This window comes from Lactuca virosa, chromosome 1 (assembly GCF_052849685.1).
Source record: "Lactuca virosa cultivar CGN04683 chromosome 1, Lactuca_virosa_CGN04683_v6, whole genome shotgun sequence".
NCBI lineage: Eukaryota > Viridiplantae > Streptophyta > Magnoliopsida > Asterales > Asteraceae > Lactuca > Lactuca virosa.
The window spans coordinates 323,251,866-323,265,858 of NC_136426.1; positions in this window are offsets into that span (position 1 = coordinate 323,251,866).

Sequence of the window (13,993 nt, forward strand, 5' to 3'; positions counted from 1 at the left end):
TCACAAACAAGGTGTGAATAACCATGCAAATTAGCTTGGTACTCTCAATGTTACAAATCACCTAATCAATGTGCCAGTTAGCGACACACGCTCCATGGATCCATGATTAACACCAACCTACCCTTTGCCACACATTGTCAGTCCCAAACTAGTGTGCCGATTAACCACACACGCTCTACTAATGACTTAACAAGGTGCAAAGTGCAATTTCATGGAACATCACCATTTTCACATTTTTCCTAAAGTAACTAAGATTGGGAATTTATAAAAGTTTAGTTACTTTAATAATTTTCATTAAATTTATTAATGAGAATTAGTGTCCTATCCTACCCGTTCGGCTAACGACCCTCCACTAGTCAAGGAAGCGGTGGGTGAGAGTGGACACCCATTAAACCACCTTTTATAGGCAGTAACCTTATACCCCCTTATAGACCGGCTTCGTGAATGAGGCCTACTAACGGTAAGACTGACTTGTCTTATACACACACACACATACACACACACACACACACATATATATATATATATATATATATATATATATATATATATATATATATATAAATATTAAACTTTAATATTATAATAGAATAAGGGTTGAATTTTAAAAGTTTAAAACTCTAGGGTTTGGAATTAAAGTTTCATTAATGTAACCTTTCAAGTTCCAAAACTTGAGGGAAAGTTTTATAACTTGTCAAGACTTTTGAAATTCATAACTTATGAACTTTTATGTTCCATGAATGAGACCTTTCCAATTCCAAACTTGTGTACAAGTTATGAAACATTCCAAGGCTCTTAGAATTCTATAACTTACATTAGTTAATGGTTTCATAAATAAGGACTTTTCATATTCCATAACTTGAGGACAAGTTATGGAACTTTTCAAGAACACATATGGATCAAATTAACTAGTCCAGTTATGATATGAAGAACATTTACCAAATTGACCTAATTTGATTCATATTCAAGATAGTTTCAAATTTTACAAATAACTACTATTTCACAAAAATGAAGTAGTTATCTTAGAATTTGACAAACATCATGTTATTGGATGGGGATTAACATTACCCTATCATTAAAATTGAATTTTATAAACCAAAACAGTTTGTGGTAATGTTCCTAATCCAAAACAGGCCAAAAACTCGAAAATTCTACCAACAGATGCATCTACTCGTCGAGTTCCATAAAGGACTCGTCGAGTTCAAGGAAAACATCATCCAACTCGTCGAGTTCAATGATGGACTCGACGAGTTGGCCCTGGCAGAATCCCAAAATGCAGTTTTTTCAGCTTTGAAAATTACACAGTTGCATCAATACAATAGAAAACATCCTACGCTTTGGTACCACTGTTGGGTTTTATGTACTCTAACATCCCTATGGTGCACATACAACCCTAATTCATTGGATCTAATGTTTCTCTATTATACAAGCAATAAACATTTTTCCAAAGCATGAAGCCTAAACTAGCATGCAAAGTGATATTTGAATAATAAAAACTAGTTAGAATATTACCTTGTGTAGTAGCTTGAATAACTTGGCCTCAAGAAAGCTTAGCACCAATAGTGTGATGCCTCAAATGGAATCAAAAAACACCAAGAACAATTTAGGAGGAATATGGAGAGGTTATGGAGACTCTAAAATCGGATTTTACTTCTTGGAGTGCAAGGTGTAACCGATTTCAAGCTATATATATATATATATATATATATATATATATATATATATATATATATATATATATATATATATATATATATATAATATCAAGGGTCATGTGTATCCCTAATCCATACACATTAGCCCATGACCCATCCATTTGATTTCGATAACCACTTGATGGATTAACCCATAAGCCCATCACAAATCAAACCATGGATCTTTAGCCCAACTCATATGTATCATTCTAATTAGTCTATTTTGATCACTAAATTAATTCTTAAATTAATTCTTGATCAATACTAATTAAATAATATGATTCCTCAATTAATATATTATACTTATAATATATTAATAGATCATAATTAACCTCTTACCCAAATATCCTTCCTAACATATTGCTTTGATGAATGCAACCCAAATGGACCATGTTACTATCGGGTCAAGTACATACCAATTATAGTTATGGGCTTAGACACCTTTTCCAACATCTCTGTCACAAATGGATACACACGATTAGGGTTTCTCACAGAGGGTTGGGATGATAAGGGAGGCGGAGATGAGGGCTTAAGGTCCTTTAAATAGGACACAAACCTTGAAAATTAGGGTTTTATCACCAAACTCCTACTCGTCGAGTCGGGGTCCTCCGACTCGTCGAGTAGACTCTAAAATCTCGCGACCATTACACTCTCTACTCTGCGAGTTGGTGCTCCCAACTCGTCGAGTTGCCCTGCCATAATGATTGAAATTAATTAAATAATATACATGGGACTCGGGATGTTACAAGAATTATGAACGAACTTGCTGCCAAAACAACGAAAGTCTAAGTTCAAGCTGCCAAACTGGCCCAAGCAAACAAAGAGATTAAGGAGCTTCAGTCCGAACGAGATGTTATTAAAAGCTGCGTTAGAGATGTTAATGCTTTGCTCCCCAATCTTCTTGATACTCATGATCCCATACTTCCAATCTCCATTCGAAGGCATTTGGCTGAAAAATTTCGTCCTGCTCTTGCCATGCTTAATCGAATAGAAGGTGTTTCTGAGTCTCATGTCCTTCCGAAACATGGGGAAGAATCATCAAAAGAACCATCTCAGCAACCTCCGAAGACCAATACTAGTACATATGGTCATGGTGAGCAAAAACCAAAAGTCTCCAATGAACCGAAGGATAATGTAGCTTCGAGTTCAAGAGGCAAAGAAATTTTTTTTAATTGAGGAGCCTATTGTTGATAACAGCGAAGATGAAGAGCCTGATGAAAATGAGCTCAAAACAAAAAAGGCACGAGAGGCTGAAATGGATAAACATCAAAGAATCATCTGCGAGGCTGAAGCGAAAGAGCGAGCAGAGTGCGAAGCTCAGGTCACTTTGGAAAGTCGAAAGACTTTGTTTCCACCATGGACCTTGGAGCGTATAATTAATGAGGCTGTTGAAAATCATAGCATGCATTGGTTGGAACCTGTAACTTCTTTTCATCTGGAGAATTCGCAGGATTCTCAGTTTGACATGCCTATCACTCCGCCATCATTTCTTTTTTGTAGTTTTGAAGTAATTGTGAATGCTCCTGCAACAGATGAGAATGTTGATAAATCTTTGATGGAGTTTTACTTATCCCAAGCCAAGCCTCAGTACCTCACTTGGAGTGCACAAAATATTACTGCGGTGAAGGTTATAAGGCCAGTTGAAACAGGAAGGTTCGTGAATATAAAATTCAAAACAACAAGAGGATCCGAAAGTGTTGTTCACGAGTTTTCCTTAGCTGATCTGCCGTGTCTAAATCCCTATGATTGGATCGTTTTATTGCATTTCCTTTTGAGAGATGTAAAGAAGTACGAACCTGTTCTGGGGCATATAAAGCGAATGCTGATTTCGTACATTTATGAAGTGGTGAAGTTTGATATTGAGATTACCACAGTTTTGAAGAGGAAACCCACTGCTCCCCTTACTGGCAAGACGAAAGATATAAATAATTTGCAGATGGGTAAGATTGAAAAGGAAAACTGGACTGTAATGTTTCATCATGGTCCAGTAGGTAATGTGCAAAAGTTCCTATTCGCATTGCCTGATAAGAATTTGTTTTCTACAACTTGCTTGGAGTTTATTTTGAACATCACAGGTCAATGTCAACTGAATGACAAAGATTCGAAGAAGATTTACTCTGATATGTTAAAATGCTACATTGCGTTTCGCATACATCTTCTCACAGTCATCCCGAAGATCTTCAAGACTACAAAGAATACACAACAGTGAAGAGCATCCCGCCTCAATGGACGCAAAGGGTGAGATTGTTGGGAATAATGTGTTGCGTCATTGTATTTTATTATATAGTCCATTTTTGTAAATGGACTTGGGCTTGTCCACCCGTAATTTATTATTAGGGTTATATTATTTAAGGTGCATGCATGCACTATGTTTTGAGAACATGAATATAGCCTTGTAACCCTACACGCCTCTACAGTAGCAATTCTTCATCGAGTTCTTCTAAGGCGTGACTTTGAATCATTAAGCATATTTCGATCCATTCTAGTGTTCTTGGTTTATATTACCTGTTTGAATCTTTCGATCTTTAGAGATTTAATCTCAACAGTTGCAGTATCCTTGGCAGGTATTGTTGGCCGAAGAACGAGAAAAACCACCATGGCTGCCAACCATGGTGGCTGGCGCCACTTTTTCTTTTATACCACCGTGTAGGGGTCGCTTTGTGTGTGTGTGGTTACTATAACTTGTGTGAGATTTGTGGTGTTATGTTGTATGTACATTGTATGGCCGAAATATCCGTAGAAACCCACCACCACCACCGTGAGTTGGTTGCTGCCACCTTCTAGCGCCACCAGTCGCCGTGTTGGGTGGTTGTGTGCATTGTGTGTGATTGGATTTCTATTTGAGATGCTTGGACATGTTTTGGTATAAAGTCATAACCACCACCACGAGGTGGTGGCCGCCGCCGTGAGTCGCCGTTAACCACTACTACCCGAGGTGGTAGTGGGTGGTGCCTAACTTATTTAACACAAATTGACCTGAAAAGTTAACCATTGGACTAATTGGCACGCGATCGGGTTGGAAACCCTAATTAGGGTTTAGAAAACCTTAATTTTGGATATGTTTGTCTTGGTATTGTCGGGACACGCATTTTGGACCATTGGATTGGAATTATGAATTAAGCCCGACCACATTGTATGGTTGACCTAGTAGAGTGATGGACTTAATGGATTAACTCCTTAATGGGTTAAGTGTTCTTAACTAACCCTAATCGTCATTTTATGTGAAAAACCTAATTTTGTTGGGTTTTGAGTTGGGCTTAGATGTTTGGATTCTTGATGGCCTATCTAACAACAAGTATATGGACTAGGAAATCTGGATGGGCTTTATCGTAAGGCCCATGTGAGGGTTTGGCCCCAATTTGGAAAATTGGGCCATATGTTGGGCCTTAGATCATTGATTGGCTTTTGGGCCTTTAGAGTGTGAGTATGGGGTTTGGGCTTGAATCAAGCTAGGCTGGGGGTAAAGTAGTCTTTTTACCTCAAGCATGGACTTATGGCTATGTATTGGAACCCGATTATTAAATGGGTGTTGTTTTGATGTTGACAGTTCGGGAATATGTCATCCAACAACTAGAGTTTTATCCACGGGACTTCAGCAGTGCGAGGTGAGTTACCTTCCCTGTATAAGTGGGTCGAAGGCACCAATGTCGGCTTATTAGTAGTTGTTTAGAGTAGAGATGATTGTCTTTGTGATAATTTTCTGGTATGCCACTATCTATTGAGATTAATGTGCTTGTATCCTATGTTATTATGTGGTAGTGGTAGGGGTGAAATAGACCCCATAACCGGTTGAAATACACCAGAGGGTAGGTCGGGCACCCAGATATGCCTGACAGTATGTATATGCTATGTTATTATGTGGTAGTGGTAGGGGTGAAATAGACCCTGTAACCGTTGAAATACACCGGAGGGTAGGTCGAGCACCCAGATATGTCTGACAATATGTTTATGTTATGTTATTATGTGTGACAACCGTCAAAATTCGATTCGGTTCTAGATTTGACTAAACTTAATTGCACATATAGGCATGACACATACTAGACTTACTAACTAGATGCTAAGTTATAACCTACTAAAAACTATGAAACAATTAGAAACGATGGACATTGTACTTAGATTTCACATTGTTATGTGAATTCTACAATTACTTAACTGTAGAGACTATCCATATATGGGTCACTCCTTGACTCGAGCACCTTTTCCTGAATCATACACCCACATTATTCACTTGACCTAGTAGTAGAAATTAGGTCTGAGTCTCGTGGAACTTGAGTCAAAGTTGAAACTAAGACTAGTATACTTGATTCTTCAATTTCACGTGAATCTCGAAACCACTACATAGAATGCCAATAAACCGATAAAAATAAATTACAAACATTATTTCTAACTTGAATAAGAGTCATGGAACTCTAAAATAGGTTGAAGTCTCAAAATTTAATTAATTTTGATATCTAAAGACTTACAAACTCCTTAAAACACTAAAAGCCCTAAAAATTCTTAAAATTTTATAAATCTAATATCAAAATTTATAAAAATGTTTATGAAACTTATAATAACATCATAGAATAATTAAAAGTTTTAAATACAATCAAGGAAGATATAAGTTAAAATATTCAACATATATCACTAATTATTAGTCTAAAAATAAAGAGTTTTAAGCATAAAAAGTTGGTTAAGTTGCATATGTTATAAATAGTTGATACTTTTATAAAAGATTTAAATTTTATAAATATAAAAGAGAAAAATATGGTAATAAACCTCTTAAATTCGGATCTCTCATTCTCTCTCTTACTTGAAAACCCTAACATTGAATTTCCCCAAAATTAGAATCACTCTCTCACTCTACCTCTTATTCTCTCTCACACTCTTCATCACCACTCCATCTTCTCTCTTCCCCTCACCCTAACTCACGAAATTTTCCATAGAAATGTCTCCAAGAACACACCTTAAACTCTAAACCTTCATCATCTAGGAGTGTTCTTAAAGGTAAACCCAAAAATCATTCATTCTCCTTCAAGTTTTGCTATTTTTCTTACAATTTCTCCTTCTACTCCATTCTATTGTAAAATCATGAACACTTGCTCACACTCACGGTTTTGATGATGATGGTGGTATGATTTCACCCAAAAACAACATGCATGTTGTAAATGGTGAAATCCAAGGACCAAAACCTAAGTCAAAATCAATATAATGCACTTTTTTACAAGTTTTGGGGGAAAATCACCACATGCACCCTAAGTTTTCTTTCCAAAATGATTTTTGACCATCTCAAACTCATGAATGGCCTTTAAAACAAGATGCATGTGATGATCTTCAAGCTTAGATGCTAGATGATCAAAGTTTGTTGTTAAAAGCTTTCAAATAGGTTTAGAAAGGATTTATTCCCAAATAATTATCTAAAACTTCTTTTCTGATTAAATACTATTTTTCCCAGAATTCCACCAACAAAATGAGAAGCTACACAAATTTTCAGAAAATAATTCATTTTTCTAGAATTATTATAATTATTCCAAGAAAATAGGGCAATAATTCATATGAAACACTTTCTGAGGTCTATAAATCCTAGGTAAATTCGTGGATGACCCAAAAAGTAAATGATGACATCTCAGTGAGTTTCATCGGTTTTGGTTACTGTCTGGTATGGTTTTGAATTTTCTTTTTGTTTAATGAAAATAAATCATAAAACCACATTAGGGAATGTGAAAAGGCTATCTAAGATTTTTCACAGATCCGACCTCAAGTGGAATACTTAGAAAAATATGTTTCAGAATTTTTCATAATGCATACCTAATTTTCCCCAATTTTTGTATTTATAATGGACTAATAATGGGAAAAATATTTCTACTGATCCAAAATTCATGAAAATTTACCATAAATCTTATAATATATTATAACTCTAAATGAAAATTTGGATGATTTTTCTATTCAGTATGCTATTTTTCTTCTATTTTCTAAGATTAAATACACTTGAATCCACAAAATCAGATTACAATATATAAAAATGACCAGTGGTATTTTTCCCAGATTATTTACACTGTAAATGAAGTTTAAAAAAATTGTGGTAATTTACTTTAACTGTTTGATAATTATTCACCAATTAATGATTATTCAAGAGAATAAAACAAAGAAAAATAGCAAAACTAATTGAAAAATATCTTTTATATTTTTCACAGATTCTATATGTATAATCACATTGTTACAAAAATTTTGGACAATTTTGGAAACTGTCTTCTATTTATTTCCATTTTTGTTAGAATAAATGCACAAAAATCATAAAATCGGGCTGAACTGTTTAGAAACCCATTTTTATATTTTTCCCTTCTTAAGTATGTTTAATGGCAGTATTATAAGAAGTTTGGGAATTTGTTTAATCTGGATACTATTTTTCACGAATTTATATTGTTATGAAGGCTTAACAATTTAGAAAAATAGTTAATCACATCAAAAATTCAAGGGAGAATTTATGGAAGACCTCTACTGTAATTGTAACGAAAATGTAAAATTTGAAGAATTTTGGAAACTGTTTGATAATATTTTTGGAATTTAGGAGTTTAAAACACCTTTAAATGTATTAAAATACCCCCAATTAATATTACAAAAATCAGGAAAATAATATCCAAAATTATCTTAATCACATGAGTTATAAAATTTTACCATTTTAGAAAAATGTTTGTAACTTAACAATATTAAATTTCGACATAATATTGGCATAATTTTATTGTAGTAGTAGGTATACTAGTGTTAGATTTCGATTAGAGACTCACTAGCGTATACCATTATTGTAGGATTCGGTAGTGGTACACGTGGAACTTAGATCAATGCATCATTTGCATCATCTCAATGCATTGCGAGTATTCACGACTCCCCTTATTTTTGGGTTTTAAATGTTTTGGGGTGGAAAAGCATGTCCAAAGACTGCTTATTGATCGTTGTATTTAATTTGACTTGTATCAAACTTGGTTGCTATATTTTGTTGTGTATGTGTATGCTATTGTTAATTCATGAGGCCTTATCGCGTTTAAGTCCCTGGAATCAGTTCACACAACTCATTAACTCATTTGAGCCCATGGTCATTATGGATAACGCTATTAGGAGGTAAACAACTCCTCACTCGCACGATTCGCTTGAGTGCATTTTACCATATTTCCCTATGTTAGCGATAGACATAGAAGAGGGCACCCTCGATCATTAGGCCTGGGTTGTGAACTCATGGTATAATCATTATGCACATACGGACCTTGTATCTCATTTTAGCAACAAACTTTATTTCCCATGAGAATATGAATGTTGCATCTCATTTAGGCAACATACTTTATCTCTAATGATGACAACGAACCTTGTATCTCAATTTAGCAACAAACTTTATTTCCCATGAGAATATGAATGTTGCATCTTATTTGGGCAACATACGTTATCTCTCATGATGACAACGAACTTTGTTTATGCAAACTTATTTACTCATTTTTGCAATATATTTCAATTTATGGAAACTCTATTTCCCATGAGAATATAAACGTTGCATCTCATTTGGGCAACATACTTTATCTCTCATGATGACAACGTACTTTGTGTATGCAAACTTATTTACTCATTTTTGCAATATATTTCTATCTATGGAAACTTTATTACTCGCTTTAGCAACGAACTTCTATTCATGAAAACTTATTTACTTATTTTAAAAATGAACATTGTTTATGGAAACTATTATCAATATTCTGATTATCATGATTTCAAACTATATTATGTTATAAACATGTGAGTACTCACCAACTATTTTTATAGTTGACACTCGTTTTACATGCTTTTTCAGGAATCATCGAGTAAGTGGCACTTAGGGACACATCACTTTTATGAGCATGCCCATGTGTTGTATTTCAATTCACATTGTAATTTCTTTTAAATGTTTTTCAAACCCATTGTAAATTTGTAATGCTTTTTAATACTATGGTTGGTGTTGTCTTTATCTTTTGCTATGAAACCCTTTGTACTGCCACGCCTTGTATTTCCGCTTTAGTGGGGTGTGACATAAATGGTATCAGAGTCGAAGGTTATACAGAATACCGGTTTTCCTTTGGAGAGCCACAACTATAGCCAAAAAATTTCAAAACATTTTTAAAATACTAAACATACTACTGGTATAACTAATTCGAGTACGCATTATTGAACTTTAATTTAGTATAGCCTGGCCAACTATGCTTAATTAAGGAAAGTTAATGTGAGGCTGTAAACCTGTGACAACCGTCAAATTTTGGTCAAGTGAAAGTCAAATAAAGCCAACAGGTCAAACCGGTCAACTCAATTAACCTTGTATATTAGGGTTTATATTATGTTATTACTGTACAACTCGCTATTTTAATAAGAAGTTATCACTTGAAAAATTCATATGTTCAGAATTCTCAAACCCTAATCAGGGTAAGTGATGGGACTACTTGGTAAAACACTATCCCGTACCCTCGGGAGCGTATAACATTCATAACGAGGCTTAACAAGGTTTACAAACCTTGTGTGGCAAAGCTAAACATCCAAAAAGGTCATAAACGAAGTCTCTCTCAAACCTCTCTCGCTCGATCTCTCTCTACCTGAAATCTCTCCCAAATCTCTCAAAGTGAATGAAATATCTCCCAAACCTCTCCAAGTATGTGAAATCTCTCCCAAATCTCTCCAAGTATGTGAAATCTCTCCTAAATCTCTCCAAGTATGTGAAATCTCTCCCAAATCTCTCCAAGTATGTGAAATCTCTCCCAAATCTCTCCAAATATGTGATATCTCTCCAAGTATGTGAAATCTCTCCCAAATATCTCCAAGTATCTGAAATCTCTCCAAGTATGTGAAATCTCTCCCAAATTTCTCTCAATATCTCTCTCAACTTTTTATAATCACTCGGGGCATCCCGACCCTTAATTTAGTCTAAACCAACTCGAAACGGGAAGATAAACGGAAAATCAGCCATAAAGAGCCGAAACCTCTTAGGAGCCGAAACCCTCTTAGGAACCGAAACCTCTTAGGAGCCGAAACCTCTTAGGAACCGAACCCTCTTAGGAACCGAAACCCCTATTAGAACCGAAGCTACCTTCGGGTTCGGCTCCTTGCGCTCCTCTCGGTCCATTTCGCTCCTTCAGAGTTCGACCTATTTCGCTTCCCCCCACCTTCGGTCCTAGCCTTGCAACCGAACCCTTCTCGAACCGAACCTGCTCTCAGTTGTTCAGCACCATGGACCCAACCTCGCCTCCTGACTTCGGCTGTTCGCAGCTTCTTCCCGGTTTTCGACACCAACTTCGTTTTAAGCCCGTTTTTCGTGATTTTAACGCGGGATTTTCACCCAAACTTGTATTTTGACATAAGAAACCCTAAATATTCATAAATTAATCATATTTTGGGGGATATCCTTGTTCAAGAATAAAATCTATTAAGTTAGATTTTGTGATTGAGTGTTGACTTTCTATAAGTTTATGACACAAGCAAACTCCCATACCCTCATAGGACAACCCTCAGTCACTATTCCACCCTTCCTAGTCAACTATTTGTCCTTTGACACCCCTCCTCCAGCTGCATAGCTTCATCAAAAGCTGGGAACTCTCATATCACCTTCCACTTTACTCACTCTCTCTCACCAAAAAGCAAACACCTCTCTCTCTCACTTTCCCTCTCTAGAACTCGAGATTTCAAGGTTGTTCTTGAGCTTTTCACTTCAGTCTTGGTAAGTAAATTCATCTCTGCATTTGAATACTCTACACTCCTTCACTCAAATCATGAATCTCTTATACAAATATCATCATATTTGTGCTTAGGATCTTCGAATCTTCAAGTATCTCGCAAGTGTTCTTGACTTGGAAACCTTTCTTCTTCCACCTTCATCTCAGGGAATAACTCAATGTGAGTTCATACCCCCACATTTTCATGTTTTTCTTCAAGTTTTAAGGGGAGAATACAAGTTAAAACACCAAAAATTTAATTAAACTCAAACATCAGCTTTCAACAGGAAAGTTTGGTTCCATTCACGGACTGTTTTGACCATCTTAAACTTAATACCTTTCAAAACTGTTTAATATGTAAATAGTTTAGGTTCTTACCTTTAAATGACTACTTGCACATCTCCATACGATTTTTATACGATTTATGGTGATTTTTACAAAACTACCTACCATTTCAAAAATGAATTCGGACCAGTCTGTGAATATGAACATTTTCACACAAGTTAGAGACTTCTAAAAATCATAATAAACATTATGAATAAACTAGACACATTTTCTAAACTCTCAGAGTTTACGGATTTGGTTTTTGACTTCGTATGATTTTTCAATGACTTTTCTAAAACATTGTAGAAAAGTTAAAAACAAGTTAACAGATTACAATATTCATAACGCTTTGTAACATGCTGAGCAAAGTGTAACTTTTGATGATTTTGTATTTTGCATGTGTTTATCTGTTGTGATATGTTTATATAACAGAAAATACTCTATCAAGTATAAGGGTCCTTTGTAATTACAAATAATGCAAGATGAAATATAATAAGTATAGTTATGCATTGGTTAAACTATTACATACACATGAAGGGTCTCACCACAATACTATCAGATTTTGAACTACTACAGAATAAACTATAATAGGTATGGTTTAGGAAATTCACATCACTAATTTGGTACACAAAGGGGGATTTCACTCCCACCACAGAAAAGGTTCTTACTCAAACACTACACGTAAACTCGTTAACGTAAGTTGTGAGACAATTTTTCAAATGTACTCTTAAAGTACGAGTTAGAAATTCCTATAAGTTATAACCAGAATCTCTTGTAGGGAGAGCGTGATAATTGTGTATAGATCTATATTGGGATTGACACCCCACACCTTGCTGCTAGCTACAGCGGGACCTGTAGGTCTACGGGTGACAATAAGTCATAACAAATTTTAACATCTGAAAAACGTTGTAATAGGTCATCCGGTTGTAGTATGGTTATAGCGACTCACATAGGGAGTTAACATCACTTAAAGTTTACGGGAAATTCTACTTTAAAAAGGAAAATAAAAAGGGGTTTTATCTATTTAAAACTGTATTCTTCGTTTAAATTACGAACACACACTCATGCATTCGGTCTTGAGATTTAAGACTACTTGATATTTGATAAGGAAAATATTGGATTTTTCTTGTGTATACATTTCATTTTACCAATAAAGGTTTTCCAACATTTCACCCAAAAGCTTATGAACTCACCAACTTAATTGTTGACACTCTTTCAAAACTACTTGTATTCTCAGGAAACCAGTGAAACAGGTAATCAACTGCTTTTGAGGATGGGACGCCAGACGTCAGACTATATATTTTGTCATCATAATGTAATTGATTTTGGAACATGTAAACTCATACTATGATGTAACTTTTTCAATTATATTTATGATGGTTGTGTTTACTATGCGCACTATTATACTCGTTGTTGTGATACTATACATGAAGTCCTCCACCCCTGAACGTTTCCGCCATCCTTGGTTTGAGGGTGTGACAAAACGGTTATAGTAGAGTTATGTTCAAAACAATTTTCAACTTAAACTTTTGAAAAACAAAAATTTCCGGTGTGCGTACGGGCATTGCATATTATAGGCATGCATCTAGATACACTTAGAAACTAAGTGCACTTTTATAACAATGCCTTTATTTAGAAATATTATTATCCCTTATCAAGTGCTAGGTTAACTACTTAGGTTATATTACTAGCCACTCTAGGAGCAATGCATTTAGTACTGAGAATGAGTATTCCTCGGTAGCTATTGACTTTAGATGTAAGGTTAGTAGCTAGATATACATTGTTAATAATCTTAAGTCGAAACCTATACCAATTATTCCTCAATATCTCTGCATCTTCTTCGTACTAGAGTTACAACTAGGAAAGCGTTCCGATACCGACACAGGAGACTATTGGAGCATCGCGTTAGGAGGTATATGAGTTGTCACGAGTAGTCACATGAAAACCATTGGCGAGCATTCCCGATTCAACTCACGAGGAGACACAGAAGTTTAACCCATTGCTACCAATACATGAGACTTCTCTACTACGCTACGAATTTAGCTTTAGGTTGTTTCCACCTTGAGCTTAAAACATTTTACAAACAATTTTTCTTGTCCTTTATTTTGGGGAAAAGACACCGATACTCGCCTTAGACTCGCCTTGTACTCTCCTTAGTATTTAGGTACGATCAACTACACCAATATACTTGTTCCTTACTTCTTAATCTTCCATCGAAAAGTTATTTCGCTTCATCGGTTTTACTTATCATCGATAAAATAGTTTATAACCATTTCATACTAC